Below are 16,005 nucleotides of genomic sequence, written 5' to 3'. Positions count from 1 at the left end.
TGTATGTACAGTGGCACATTGTCATTCATGTACTATACAGTACAACACACACCAGAAACATTATCCCACCTCAGCATCTTGTCTTTGGTCTGGGTCAGGCCAGAGAATCTCATCCACATCACAGGCTATATTGGCCCCAGCCAGGCAGTGGGGGTAAAATCCTCTTGCATGCCTGATCCACCCCTGGCATGCATCTACTGATATGTCTAGGCAGGCCTCTTCCATGGCCTGAAGGAGGTGAACACGGACATAAGGTTCTCGGTCATACACTTTCCACCGACATGCCGAAAATAACTCCTCTATTGGGTTTAGAAAGGGAGAGTATGCAGGCAGAAAGATATTAGAAAACCTTGGGTTATTGGTAAACCAGTCACGAACCAGAGCAGCGCGATGGAAGCTGACGTTATCCCACACAACAACGTAGTGAGGCTGCTCTGGCTGTGCTGGTTCCCTGTAGTCCAGCTGGAACATATGTTGTCTTAAACCATCAAGAAAAGCAAGGAGAAGCATAGTGTTATAGGGTCCTAGTACGGCATGGCGGTGGAGTACCCCTCGTTGGCTGATGGCTGCGCACATAGTGACATTCCCCCCACGCTGACCAGGGACATTTACAATAGCCTGATGGCCAATTATGTTCCTCCCCCTTTTCCTTCTTTTGGTCAGGTTAAAACCTGCCTCATCCACAAAGATTATTTCATGGGGAACAGGCCGTCCTTCAATCTCAAAGATTCTCTGCAAAACACATAACACAGTAGAGTCAATCGGTACCCTGAACCACAGTTCAAGAGTGCTGAAATGGCAGCATAAACTGCCATGCTGTGATGGTACACAATACTTTATACAGTATCAAAACTCATACCTGAACATATTCCACACGTTGGTTTTTCACTCTGTCAGAGTTTCGTTCGAAAGGGACTTGGTATGCCTGTTTCATCCGGAATTGATTCTTTCGGAGGATGCGGTCAATTGTGGAGAGGCTGATGGCATTTATGCCTCGAGAAAGATGATCATCCTCAATCACTCTCCTTTGAATCTCTTGCAGGCGGATTACATTATTTGCAATTACCATGTTTACAAGTTCCCTCTCTTGCTCCTCCGACAAAAGCCTTAACCTGCCTCCACCAGGTGGTCGTCTCTGTGTCCTACAAAAATAGAAGCACTCATTACTGTAACTGTCACACATTCATTTTACAGGCAAATAATGGAAACATACTGAAACTCAAGACACATAAGTTCAGTAACTTACACGTTACTGTACAAAGCAGTCTTACTGCAAGTACACCTACCTGTTTTCCTCCCTGAAGGTTCTGATGATGGAGGCAACAGTGAAGCGACTCAAATTTGGTTGTACTCGTTGCCCAGCCTCCCTCATAGTCATCCCATGGACAAGGACATGGTCAACTAAAGTGGCTCGAATTTCATCCGAGACTGACTGTCTTCTTGCCCTTGCTCTTCCCCTTCCTTGTCGCCGTTGTTCTCCACCTCCACCTCCTTCACCACGTCCTCCTCCTCCTCCACCTCTCCCTCCTCCTCCACCACCTTCCTGTTGTCCTAGACCACCTCCTCCTCGTCTTCCACCACGTCCTCCTCTTTCACCACGTCCTCCACTTTCACCATGTCCTCTTCCTCCACCACGTCCTCCTTCTTCAACACGTCCTCTTTCTCCACCACGTCCTCTTCCTTTGCATCTCTTTGGATCCATTGTTTCAAACCTGAATGAGCTGACTTTGGCCCTTTTATCTATCCATCGCAGGTTCTGATTGGTGTGTGCTAAATTTTGACTCCTAGTGTTTCCACCTGGTTAATTGTGTGCTAATTGAGCTCAAGCTATGCTGACTTAAGTTAACATTATTGCATGCTAGTGCTTTCTAAATGACTACATGGTGTAAGCACTGTAAAATGTAGGGATTTGTGTGTAGAGTTTTGCAGTAACAGTTCACCAAATTTGAGTCATGTGTCAAAGAAGGGAATAGTGTTTATAGTTCAGGGAAATGGGTGAGCTTTTTGAACAATAGCGTTACGGTTTTGAAATTTTAGTTTAGAGGCCTGGTTATAGTGTTTAGGCAATCGAGAAAAACTGTAAAGACCAGCTCGAGCTACAGCTCCCCCAATGTTCCAAGAGAACGAAAGATAAATCTTGTGAACATTCATTCTTGTTAACTTTAAATTTGATGTCATCATATACTTGAGAAAAAAAATGCAGATGTTTTAGCATTATGGATAATGCTATTAACTGACATATGTTAGTATCTTGTCATTTTAGGTTTTCTTATTTTGTTTAACAGGCAACAGACGGACTGAAAAGGACCACAATATTGTTTTGCCCTCCAGGTGGGCACGTCTCAGTAGCTCTGACATTACATGAAAATTATGAATATCAGTGAGTCTGTGGGTTTGGTGGGATTGGATAGACATGTTGCGGGAGCAGGTGGTAATGGTCAGAAATTACATTGGAGTGGTATTTAAATGAATAGTTCTGAGCAGGGCTCTTATTGCTCTTCCTGACAAGCTACAAGCTCCCCTTACACCACTTACAGTCTCCTTACTCTTTCAGGTAGTCACCCTGTGTTCCTCCCTCTTCTTTAGGCAAAATCCAAAAATGTCCTTCCACATTCCTCTTCTTAACACTGCACCTACCGAACACCTCTTCAGCTGCAATCCTCAAAATCTAAAGTCATCTTCAGTACAATAAGTGTGAGCCCTGGTACAGGAGTAGAAGTGGAAACAGGAGGGAAAGAAGTCACTAACACCTGTGATGTTGCAATGAACTTGACAGAGTGGCAAAGTGGAAGCGATCTAAATCTTGGATTAGTCACCAACACTTGGGAAGCATACATATGTGCAGTAAATGCATTATTTTCTTTCTTTTTTATTTTAGAGGGTTGATTGTTACTGATAATGTCTTGTAAATGATACTATTTGATAATGTGTCATTTGTTTCTGCTGGGACAGTCATTTGTCCATGACTGACGTCTTCTGTTCTCACCGTGGAGCAGCATTATGAAAAGATTTCCTAGAAGCTGTGAGCAGGTTTCAGCACCCCTTTTTGTCACAGTATGCGCACGTTTTAACCGTGTTGAGAAATCTCACTGTAGTTTCACACATCAGTTCAGTGGAAACAGCAGGAGGAAGTAGCTGGTGTGGTGCAACATATGCAACATACAACATAGAAACAAAAACACGCAAGACATAAAACTGTTTTTAAAGGACGAGCTGACACAGAAAAACTAAAAAGACATGTCATTAAAATCAACTCTGAGTTTGATTCAAAAGTCTGTGTGATTAAGAGCAGTTAAGGGGTCATGTTTTCTTGTGTACAGACACTGACCATCCAGTGGTGACTGAGTTGCTGAAGACTTTATAAGGATTTAGTGAGTAAACTAACCACACTCAATATCTATAAGTTCTAAAAAGCCCTTAAAAGGCGATAAGTGCACACATGTAGAGGTCACATTGGTCACTGCAGCGGTCATGTTGTTCAAGGCGAGCTGCACCTCCCAGTGCATGTATGTTGGTGGGACCAGAGCTTTATACAGATTAGAAAACAGTTTGGTTAGTTGCAACCTTGGAACTGCATTTAGAACATTTAGTGTTTAAAATACAAGTTTTTAAACCATTTAAATAAATGTAGATAATAATTCTAATGGCTGATTCTAGAGTCTAATACTTAAAATAAACCTTAGAATTGCTCAGATGCTTTCTAGTGTAGAACGTAAGTTAAGCATGTTTCTGAATTTTTGTTAGGTTAGCAGGATATAACCTAACATATATGTAAGGTTATATCCTGCTAACCTAACACTTACGCTCTCAGTTTAATGACATAACTGTAGATTGACACAGACTTGTCATTTTCCAATCAGTCGGTTGCTGCTAATTCACGAGTTAAAAACAATACAACAATACAACAGTGCAACATGTACCAGAAACTATGTTTGAGTCATGATGTGAGTGCTTAGTGCTCTGGAATACAAATCAGCGTAGTACAACTCTTTGATCAGATGTCATTTAGAATAAGCTGTCGATCTTTAGGCCCACAGAAACGCTGATGCAGGAAGTTTGGCTCTCTGAAAGCAGCTGGGCATCTAGTGGAAGTATGTTGTGGATCCAAATCCTTTTGAATTAGCCATTAAACACAGTAAAACTGTGAACCTCTTAGATCCAATCTTCTCAATTGCTCATCTCGCAGAAGATAAAAGGGAAGACCTCTTCACTGGAAAAAAAGGCCATGTTGGATTTACTTGATTCAATAATGGACATTTGTTGCACACAAATGTTTTGGCAGAAAATTAAACAACTGAGTTAAATCAACACAACTTTTTCATATTCAATAAACCTGTGCATTTTGTGTTCCTAAAACACAATTGAAACATGTTCAGATGGAGTAAGTTGAGCTCTTGGGATGTTTTAATCCTTCACAATTTTGTCATTTTATTTCAACACTATTCAATAACTTTTACCCCAATACTACTTGCTCACTTAAATACTACATGTTGTCTTCATATTACATAATGTTCAACAAAGTCTAGATCCTGGTTACCATAACAATTGAATGGATTTACAATGACTACCATCCTCCGGGTTGCAGGAGGGCTGGGAAATAACCCTGAAATGATAGGTTATGAGGCAGGGTACACCCTGGACACCTCACCAGTCTTTCACATAGAAACAAACAACCATTTACACTTACATTCACGGGTAATTTAGAATCACCAGTTAACCCTAACTGCTTGACTTTTAACTGTGGGAAGAAACCAGAATACCCAGAGAGAAGCCACTGCAAACTAGCCAGAATGTGGATTTGAACCCAGGACCTTCTTACTGTGAAGCAACAGCACTAACCACCATGCCAACAATCTAGGAAACACACGAAAGCTATGATTTCTTGTATTTGATGCAGAATTTTTTTGTTTTTGTCCTTGACAGGTTAATCCACAATAAATAGCAACAGCATGCACGTGGTGTGTGTAGTTCTCTGCCTCTTATAACTCCACTGATTTACCTGCAGTTTGAAATCTTGTGCGATCTTGTGAATTTCATGAGTTCAGCAACTAACCACTCTTACTAGATTGTATCAGGTCGTCTCAACAAGAACAAATTAAGTTTTTGAATTCCATGCAAATCCTACATGATTTAATTACATTCATAGAAACATGAAATTATTGTGTTCAAATTACAAGTTAGACTTTTTTAATGTAACAACCACCCAACTTACTTTTTTTGGTATACCAAAAAAAGTAGAGGCGGCTGCTCGACTTGACTGAGATGGATGCCTTCCTGAAACCACGATCTAAAGAGCGCGAGTCTGAAACCCGTGCAGTGTCACAGGATTTAACATTGCTATATTATTGACTTACTTCACTTGAACATGATATGAACAATTTAATCTAGCCTCTCTGCATATCATGTAGTTTCTACACTATATAGTTACACTTAACTTTAAAGCACGAGGCAATTGTGTTAAATACACACAAGATGCTTATGTAAATCCAAGAGATGGCCAATACACACACCTACACACACACACACACACACACCACATTCCTTCAAGTTGTTTAATCATATAAAATCCCCTCAAAACTTAACTCTCTCTCTCTGACTTACATGACTTAACAAAGTTTAAACTTTTAAATGTTAAAATCACTTCATTACATTTTCTTTGTTATTCTCAGCATATTAAGCAAATTTAAATATTGTTATAAGGTCCACTCCATCTGTCTTTTAATTAAAGTAATTTTGACATACAACCTATTCTGGTGGAGGTTACTGAAAATTATTCTGACATGATGAGGAAACTTTGGTATTTCCACACACACAGCATCAAGGGAATAACATTTTGTAAATGTTTGTGTGCGGTTTGTCACACAGTGTTTTGCTAGTTAAATGTACAGCTGCTGTATCTCTCAGACATAGACAAAGATGTAAGACAGACAGGAGTGGAGAGGAAGAAGAGACGTTATATTTAAAGGTAAGGAAACCGTTCACTTCTCACTGGTTTTTGATAAACTGCAGATTTAAAGACTACATGTAGTGTCATCATTGTTAATAGAATATTGGATCTGTGTATGAATGGGCGAATCAGGGATGCTGTGTAAAATGTTTTGTCTGTTGACATTTATATTTTCAAATGTCAAGAAGTCAAACAAAGGAAGAACACACAATGACACATTTTTAATTTTATTCATCAAAATTATTTATTAATCAAACAGACATAACATTGTTGTTTTTCATCCCCTCAAAGAAATTCATCTTCAAAACACCATCACATCATATCACATAGAAATGATATCTCAGCTCTGTGGAGGAGGGAATCACAATAAAGCAGTTTATTTCAAGTTGCAGATTCAAGCTGCTCTTCATACTTTGAGCCACAAGATGTCACCAAAGAGCACTGTGCTGAAAGGGTTCGAGTAATGAAACCTTTTTCAATACTAGCTTCAGAAGTTCTGTTCTGTTCCTCATATCAAAAGCTGCTAAAAGGCATCTTTTAAGTTAAGCATCACTTTAGATAAGGAAACACACGGTGACCACTCTGCTACTGTTACGGTCGCTGACCTCTAGGCTCTCCCCATGTGAGAGAGCTCTTTGTCCTCCTTCTGTGTTGCTGCTATGCCTCGTAAGCACAGCTGAGATGTCTTGCAGCTTGTAGGCCACTGAATAAAGACTGCCATCTCAAAACACCATGCCCTTTTTCTTTCCATTTTCCTGGGCGTTGAGTTGCGGTGATTTGGATGGGCTGTGGTTGTGTGAAACTTTTAACAGTTGGTGTGACTGTTTCTTTTGTTCTTTTAAAGGTGTGTCTTTATATGAGTAACTGTAATCAGTCAGAAAACAGTTGTATTGGGCAGAGTGCACCTTAGGAAAAAAGGTTTCTTCCTCACTTGGTTTCTTGTCTTTTTAAATAATGTATCCTTTTTATTGGAAGGATGACTGCTTTTTTAACCAAATTCACTTTTGCTCTATTAGGCAAAATTGCTTAATAATACTTACAGTTCAAATACAGTCTCCATCACTAGTTACTACAACAGAGTGTTAGGGCCACATTGAGGAGAGAAAATATTCATCGTTTTGACAATAATGTTGAAATTTTAACATTAAAATTGGGGCGATCGTGGCTCAAGAGTTGGGAGTTCGCCTTGTAATCGGAAGGTTGCCGGTTCGAGCCCCGGCTTGGACAGTCTCGGTCGTTGTGTCCTTGGGCAAGACACTTCACCCGTTGCCTACTGGTGGTGGTCAGAGGGCCCGGTGGCGCCAGTGTCCGGCAGCCTCGCCTCTGTCAGTGCGCCCCAGGGTGGCTGTGGCTACAATGTAGCTTGCCATCACCAGTGTGTGAATGTGTGGATGACTGGATATGTAAGGCGCTTTGGGGTCCTTAGGGACTAGTAAAGCGCTATATAAATACAGGCCATTTAACATTAAGGTCAAAAATCTATTTTGGAAAAAAAGCCAAAATTCAGGCTTTTTTCAAGAAAAAGTAAATGTGGAGATTAAAGTTGTGTCAAGACAAACTGTTACAGTTGCTATAGCCTCTGAGTTAGTGAAATCATACTTCAGAGTCTGTTTTAGCAACAAGGAAATGACTTCCGTTTAGCACATAAACACGGCGTGATGAAAAGATGGCGTAGAAAGCTGCATTTTTACGCACAAGTGCGGAAGAGTTGGCTGGATTTGTACCAAAGGAAATGTCTGGCAGTGCACAGATGCGAGGTTATCATTGGTTACATCCTCGTGCATTAAAGACGATGTACAGTTGTGGTCAAAAGTTTACATACACTTGTAAAGAATATAACATAATGGCTCTACCGAGTGTCCCGTTATTTCTAAAACTCTGATTTTTCTCTGATAGAGTGATTGGAAGAGATACTTCTTTGTCACAAAAAACATTCATGAAGTTTGGTTCTTTAATGACCCTATTATGGGTTAACAGAAAAACGTGATCACATCTGCTGGGTCAAAAATATACATACAGCAGTGCTAATATTTGGTTACATGTCCCTTAGCCATTTTCACTTCAATTAGGCGCTTTTGGTAGCTATCCACAAGCTTCTGGTTGAATCTTTGACCACTCCTCTTGACAGAATTGGTGCAGTTCAGTTAAATTTGATGGCTTTCTGACATGGACTTGTTTCTTCAGCATTGTCCACGTTTTCAATGGGGTTTAAGTCAGGACTTTGAGAAGGCCATTCTAAAACCCTTATTCTAGCCTGATTTAGCCATTCCTTTACCACTTTTGATGTGTGTTTGGGGTCATTGTCCTGTTGGAACACCCAACTGCGCCCAAGACCCAACCTTCATGCTGATGATTTTAGGTTATGTTGAAGAATGTGAAGGTAATCCTCCTTCTTCATTGTCCCATTTACTCTCTGTAAATCACCAGTTCCATTGGCAGCAAAACAGCCCCACAGCATAATACTCCCACCACCATGCTTGATTGTAGGCATGGTGTTCTTGGGGTCAAAGGCCTCACCTTTTCTCCTCCAAACATATCGCTGGGCATTGTGGCCAAAAAGCTCGATTTTTGTTTCGTCTGACCACAGAACTTTCCTCCAGAAGGTCTTATCTTTGTCCATGTGATCAGCAGCAAACTTCAGTCGAGCCTTAAGGTGCCACTTATGGAGCAAGGGCTTCCTTCTTGCACGGCAGCCTCTCAGTCCATGGAGATGCAAAACACGTTTAACTGTGGACAATGACACCTGTGTTCCAGCAGCTTCTAATTCTTGGCAGATCTGCTTTTTGGTGATTCTTGGTTGACTCTTCATCCTCCTGACCAATTTTCTCTCAGCAGCAGGTGATAGCTTGCGTTCTCTTCCTGATCTTGGCAGTGATGAAACAGTGCCATGCACTTTATACTTACAAACAATTGTTTGCACTGTTGCTCTTGGGACATGCAGCTGCTTTGAAATGGCCCCAAGTGAATTTCCTGACTTGTTCAAGTCAATAATTCACTTTTTCAGATCCATGCTAAGCTCCTTTGACTTTCCCATTGTAGCATTTGTGGGCGTTTGTATCCAATGAGCCCTATTTAACCTGTCTAAGAGAAGTCACCAGCTGTAGTCACTCATAATCACTCACAAGAAGTTAAGAGGCCACGCTATGAAGCTCAGTTCACTGACAACTTTCTAAGTCATCAAAATTGCTAATTCATGTTGCTGTATGTATATTTTTGACCCAGCAGATGTGATCACTTTTTTCTGTTAACCCATAATAAAGTCATTAAAGAACCAAACTTCATGAATGTTTTTTGTGACAAAGAAGTATGTTGTATCACAAGGCAGCTGATTCAAATTGTTTCATTAACTCAAGTACAAAAGGCATTTTGTAGAGGCTTTAGCATCCATGGCAGTTTGCCACGAAACTGTTATCCTCCCATTTAAACTGAATTTTGACTTTATTTTCAAAATGATAAACAATATATTTTTTTTCCTTGATGTGATCCTAATGCTCATCGGTAAGTCACTGTCAGGTAACAGTAAAAATCTTAATGATGACAACAGTAATTTTTTATATCTAATCTCTAGAGTCTCTTCAGAGTCTATCACTACACACCCACCGAGTGTTGTAACATAAGCAACACTCAACACTTTCCTGTTGCAACTCAAAGGGTTGTTTTCAGAATTTAATGCACCAACTAAACAGCCAACAACTGTCCTTTCTGTCAAAATGAATATATAATGTACAAGCGTGAGTGTCTATGTTGAATCATCTAGGTAAGGAAATTTTAAAAAGTTGATTCTGTTCATCTGGACGTACTGTTTTCAGTCTGAGAAATATTTTGTCACTCATCCAATTGACTTCTTCAAGTAGGTGCACGGTTTTCTTAAACCAGAACGACTTAACATGGGAATTGCTGTTAATACTCAGTGACAATATTTTGAGAAGATCAGAGATTTTATTATGGAGGCAGATGAAACAATGGTCTTGTATGATGTTACATCTCTCTTCACTTGTGTGCAAGTCTCTGAAGCATTAGTTGTAGTTTGTAAGAGATTACAGGATGACCCCAACCTCAACAACAGGACCACTCTCAGCACTGACCAAGTGTGTTTGTTCTTGAAACTGTCTTCATTCCTCATATTTCAGGGTAAGTACTACAGGTACAAAAAAAAGTGAGAGAGAGGGTGACAGAAAGAAATATAAACAAGCAAGGTTCCGGTTGTTCACTTCAAAGATCTGGCTCTAAGGCTACATTCACACTGCAGGCGAAAGTGCATCAAATCCGATTATTTTTGACCCTATGCAACACATATCTGATCATGGTATGATAGTGTGAACGGCACAAATCCGATATTTTCAAATCCGATCTGGGTCACTATTGTATGTGGTACTGAATCCGATACATATCTGATGTTTTAGAAAGCGACTGCTGTTTGAACGGTCATGTCGCATTAAATCCGTCTTTTACGTCGCCCACACAAGACAGACGCCAATTATCAGCGCCGTTGAAGACAAACAAGAAAGCATGGCGGCAGAAACTGGAGACAGAGCGAGTTAATGGACAGAAGCTGAGGTTTTGGACTTGATTAGCATATGGGGAGACAATTCTAAAGAAATTGACAGTCTACTGCAACAACACCTACTACTACTAGCTCTGTAACCCCATTTTTACTTCCGTAAACAGAGCACATTGTGTGTGACATCTTCTTTTGCACATGCAGGCCGCTTTTAGAGCTATGAACGTTCACACTAGAGCGCATTTGCGGTCACATTTCATTTGTAGTGTGAACAACCAGACAAAAAATATCGGATGTGATGAAAAAATCGGAATTGAGCATTAAGACCTGCAGTGTGAACATAGCCTTAGAGCCGACACATCACTAGTTACCATGACAATGTACCAGGATAGTACCATGTGATTGCCAAACCCATGGCCACACTTTAAACTTTGTAACACTTGTATTTTCATTCCTTTTTTGAACACAATAACACACTTTAGTTTCCAATAAGTTTATTGATTAGTTTGGATACATGTGTTCTTTACTTATGTATTCATATCAGTTCATTACTTTGATTTTGGCTAACTTTTGTTTCTTTTACTTCTAACCTGCCATGATCCAGGGAGTTGCCAGACAAAGGTGGAGGCTAGGGTTTGAAACCATTAAATGCAAAGAGGGATAATTGGACTGCACCACCACTTCCTGCTGAAGGGGAGAATGTGTGTTTTCTTTAATTAAATACAAAGTATTTGTATTTAATTAAATATTGAGTTTGGGGTTTATTAGTTTTGATTTTCTTCTTTGGTGTTTATTATCAAACCAGACTGTACTGCATTGTTTGTTGTTTACAATTTTGTTTTGTTTAGTTACCCCGCTTGTGTCATAGTGGTCTGATCAGCCATTATATATACCTCTGTGTGTCATTTCATGTTTAAATCAGTTATGTTTGTTTGGGCTGTTGCTTGGTTTGCTAAGTTTGCAGGCTTTGCAGGCTTTGCCTGAGTTTAGTTTTGTTTCATTGACCTCTTTCATTAGCTCAATATTTATTACTTTTGTAAACATAATTTTTGGGTTAAATGGCAACCCTATTTTTCAAATCATTCCTGTGACTCCTCCTGTTTTCAACTCAGTCCATCACATACCAACAAAATGAAGATGTATACAGAATTAATGGAAAGCCACAGAAAACGAAAGTCGTCCTCTTCTACCGAGCCACCTATGAAGAATGCAGATTCTTTCACTGGCTCAAGGCGGGTAACGCAAGCAACGTTTGAGAAGCTTCTGCTTATATCAATAGTTGATGCCACTGCTGCAGAAGCTACCAATGTTCAATACAAGAGACTGTCTCGGTCTGCTTTTGCAAAATGTCATGCTCTGTGGAATAAAACCAGCAGGTCAATCATGGCTTATGAAAGAGTGGAACGTGAGTGCAAGTTGCAGTTTCTTTGACCCAATCAAACTCATGGGAGCTCCCTGTTGTGCGCATTCATAAAGAGCAAGGAGAGAAAACAATCCGCAATGTTTGCACTCCATTAAAGGTAAAGATGTAAGTTGATGGAACTTGTTTTTAACCTCCTAGGACCTGGTGTCCACATATGTGGACATCACATTTTGGGATGTCTAGACCAAAATACTTAATTTTTCTCTACAAGGGCCTAATATCCACTTATGAGGACATTATGCTGCCACTGTTCTATCAAAATTTGAAACAAATGCCCTCATGTGGATCTCGTTTTTCTCAAAAACAAAAATTAGGTCAAAAAAAAAAGGGGAATTCAAAACAAAACAGGTAATTATTTGTTTTTACATTCTTTAGGTCCCAATCAACGCAAATAGCAAAGAAAAATTAAAAATGCATGCCATGAAAGAGTTCGGGTCTTAGGAGGTTAAATAATATTGTGTGAATTTTTGGATACTCGACCCACCTCTGGTCATAACTTACCTGTTAGCTCGGGGTGCAAATGAGGAGACATGCCCGGGTTTGTGGCATTATCATCATCTGAGTGGACAGAATCAGATTGATTGTAAATATCTGTGTATCTGAAACTGTAATGTTTTCTTAATATTTCAATAAATCAGATCTGATTTCAAACAAAGTCTACTGATCCAGGACTGGAAATATCGGCTATTCGATCTACTGCACCCATTTGTAATCCTGTTTCTGAGCCGCTCACATCACTTGACATTTTTCTAAGTACAGGTCATTTCACATAAATTTATCAAACACCTCCCATCTGACCAACCCTTAGTTACAAGAAATAACACCACTGTCTGTAAAAAAGTGAATCCACCTTAACACCACCTGTGTTTGTGTGACTACACTCCCACTGTTGGGAACCTGACAAATAACCAGAACAAAGTCTGGAATAAAAGCTGACAGACAGGTGCAATGCTGAGTCACACTTTTTGAGTCATATTTGAGTCATATTTTCTGAGCTTAATGCTGTGACCTGTTTTACAGTTGGTGGCACCTAAACGACTTAACTCTGGAATTAAACACACCCTCGTTTATGGGTGAAGCAACAGCCTTTGTAAAGTGAAGGTGAATGAAGTTCCGCCCCTCACATCACTTACCTGAGACAAACAAGGAAACAGATTATTTTTCTTCTTCAGTGAAGACAGACGCACAGACGATCAGACTGAGCTCTGACCAAACTAGCAGCTTCCTCTGAGTGAGTCCAGCTACAGGAGAGAAACGTGGAAAACTCCAACACTGCTGCTTCAAGCTGCTGACGCTCCACACACTGAATGTGAGTTTGAGCAAAAACACGACTCAAAGGAAGTTTCAGTGAAGGTGGTAGAGGAGGGAGGGGAGCCAGGACTGACTGTACTTCCTGTCTGCTGTTTTCAGCTTCACTCACAGACTCAATGGCTTCAAGATCAGAGGAGGATCTCTGCTGTCCGGTCTGTCAGGAGGTCTTCAGAGATCCTGTTCTTCTGTCATGTAGCCACAGCTTCTGTAAAGATTGTCTGAAGAGATGGTGGAGAGAGAGACTAATACACGAGTGTCCAATTTGTAAGGAAATATCAGTGTATGATCCACCTTTAAACCTGGCTTTAAAGAACCTGTGTGAGTCGTTCTTACAGGAGAGAGATCAGAGAGCTTCAGAGGCTCTCTGCAGTCTGCACTCTGAGAAACTCAAACTCTTCTGTCTGGACCATCAGCAGCCAGTGTGTGTCGTCTGCTGTGGCTCAGAAAAACACACCAATCACAGATTCAGACCCATCGATGAAGCTGCACAACAACACAAGAAGGAACTTCAGGAAACTCTGGAGCCCTTAAAGAAGAAGTTAAAGGTTTGTGAAGAAGTTCAAGTGAAGTTTGATCAAACAGCAGAACACATTAAGGTCCAGGCCCGATACACAGAGAGGCAGATTAAGGAGCAGTTTAAGAAGCTTCACCAGTTTCTAGCAGAGGAAGAGGAGGCCAGGCTGGCTGCACTGAGGGAGGAAGAGGAGCAGAAGAGTGGGATGATGAAGGAGAAGATGGAGGCTCTGAGCAGAGAGATAGCAGCTCTTTCAGACACAGTCAGAGCCACAGAGGAGGAGCTGAGAGCTGAAGACGTCTCATTCCTGCACAACTACAAGGCTGCAGTGGAAAGAGTCCAGCGCTGCCCCCTGCTGGATGATCCACAGCTGCCCTCAGGAGCTCTGATAGATCAGGCCAAACACCTGGGCAACCTGACCTTCAACATCTGGAACAACATGAAGGACATGGTCTCCTACACTCCTCTCATTCTGGACTCAAACACTGCTCATCCAAAACTCATCCTGTCTGAAGATCTGACCAGTGTGAGACGAGGAGGAGAGAAGCAGCAGCTTCCTGATAATCCAGAGAGGATTGAGAGTTATGGCTCTGTCCTGGGCTCTGAGGGCTTTAACTCAGGGACTCACAGCTGGGATGTTGAAGTTGGAGACAGTACAGGGTGGTGACTGGGTGTGTTAGCAGAGTCTGTGCAGAGGAAGGGATACATACAATCTGGATTATGGGAGATATTGTTTGATGGAAGTAAATACTACAAACACTCACCACCAGCTCCTCTCACTGCTCTCTCAGTACGGAAGAAGTTCCAGAGGATCAGAATGAATCTGAACTGGAACAGAGGAAAGCTGTCGTTCTCTGATCCTGATACTAACACACACATACACACCTTCACACACACTTTCACTCACAGGATGTTTCCATACATTAACACTTATGATAAACTGAAGGTGTGTCCGTTGAAGGTGTCAGTGTCAGTGCAGCAGATGAGTTGAGGATGATGATGTTTCTAATGTTGTTTCCTGTCAGTGAGTTGAAGCTGTTAAACTGCAGCTGTCCTCCTGCTGCCTCGTTGTTCCAAAGCTCTTTGTTTCTCTTTTAGTTTCACTCTTTCTTTCTGTTTCTGCTGTCCACCTTTTCACATGGAAAATCATTTCACTGTTTCTCACTGAATGACTCCCCAAACTAGATTTGAAATTCTATCAAGTTTCTAATCATTACAAGTGATTCATGTTTCTATTTGATGTGTAAATGGAGATGATTTAGTTTGCTGGGATATGGACTGACATGTGTTGAATGGGAGGAGCAGTTTGTTGTTGTCTTCTTGTCTGTTTATGACAACAAAAAATATGTTGTTGAAACAATGATTCATGTTTAACTCCATATATGAAATGTTTCTGATCTTTGAATTCTGTTTGATTAAAGACTTTCTTCATGACACAAATGAGATTTCAGTGTATTAATAGAACTAAATAAGCTCAGAGTTGAAAGGCTGGAGTATTATGTACGTGCTACACTGTCAGGATCTTCAGGGGGATTCAAAGGGAAACATCAAACTGCTGTAATGAGATAAACTAGTGTAGATAAAAATATCTGAGCTTTATTTATTTATTTATTTTTTAGAAAGAGGGGCAATACATATTAATGAACATTTTAACAAATGTAAATATGCCAGATTATAGCCTTGGGCTAATTTCCATCTGCAGACCCTCTGGCAGGTTGGTGTTAAACACAAGTTAGTAAAAACATACAGAGACACTATTTACAGGTCATGTGACAAGGACAAAAACAGTGATCACATTATACTAGAACAAACAATGACAAGGAGAGTGGACACCGAGGACAGTATAGATAACAATAACGGAAACACATCAATTATATTGCACAAATCCCAGTATTGTACATGCCCTGACCGTCGTGATATTGCGTTCACCCATTGAACTAACATTTGTTTCCCTTTTTGTAATACACTAACTCTTTTTCCCGTCCAATATAAAACATGATTACATGTTTGTGTGTCCCTCAGCTGCCCTTTTAAGTGAATCTTAAAGATGGGTAGACTTGTACTTTCCCTCACTGACAGTGGAAGACTATTCCAGAAGCTCACTCCCTGATATGACAGAGCATTCTGTGAAAAGGTCGTCCACCTGAATGCCAGTTCACAATCACCTCTAACAGTGGCTCGAGTCAGTCGAGACCCGGCAACACTGCTAGACTTTTGTTTAATAAAATCACTCATTGGTGGAGGCGCCAGACCATGTATAACTTTGTATATTAGACAGGCAGATTTAAATAATTTGAAATTAGTAAAAT

General features: G+C 40.5%; 1 pseudogene; it reads left to right on the top strand.

Moving 5' to 3' along the window:
• The first annotated feature begins 13,283 nt into the window (after positions 1-13,283).
• LOC113019729 (nuclear factor 7, ovary-like) lies at positions 13,284-14,707 on the top strand (annotated as a pseudogene).
• The last annotated feature ends 1,298 nt before the right edge of the window (positions 14,708-16,005 follow it).

The sequence above is a fragment of the Astatotilapia calliptera genome, chromosome 3 (genome assembly GCF_900246225.1).
Source record: "Astatotilapia calliptera chromosome 3, fAstCal1.2, whole genome shotgun sequence".
In the NCBI taxonomy this organism is placed as follows: Eukaryota; Metazoa; Chordata; class Actinopteri; order Cichliformes; family Cichlidae; genus Astatotilapia; species Astatotilapia calliptera.
Note: the sequence above shows the minus strand (reverse complement) of the source record. Positions and strands in the feature narration are given on the sequence as shown.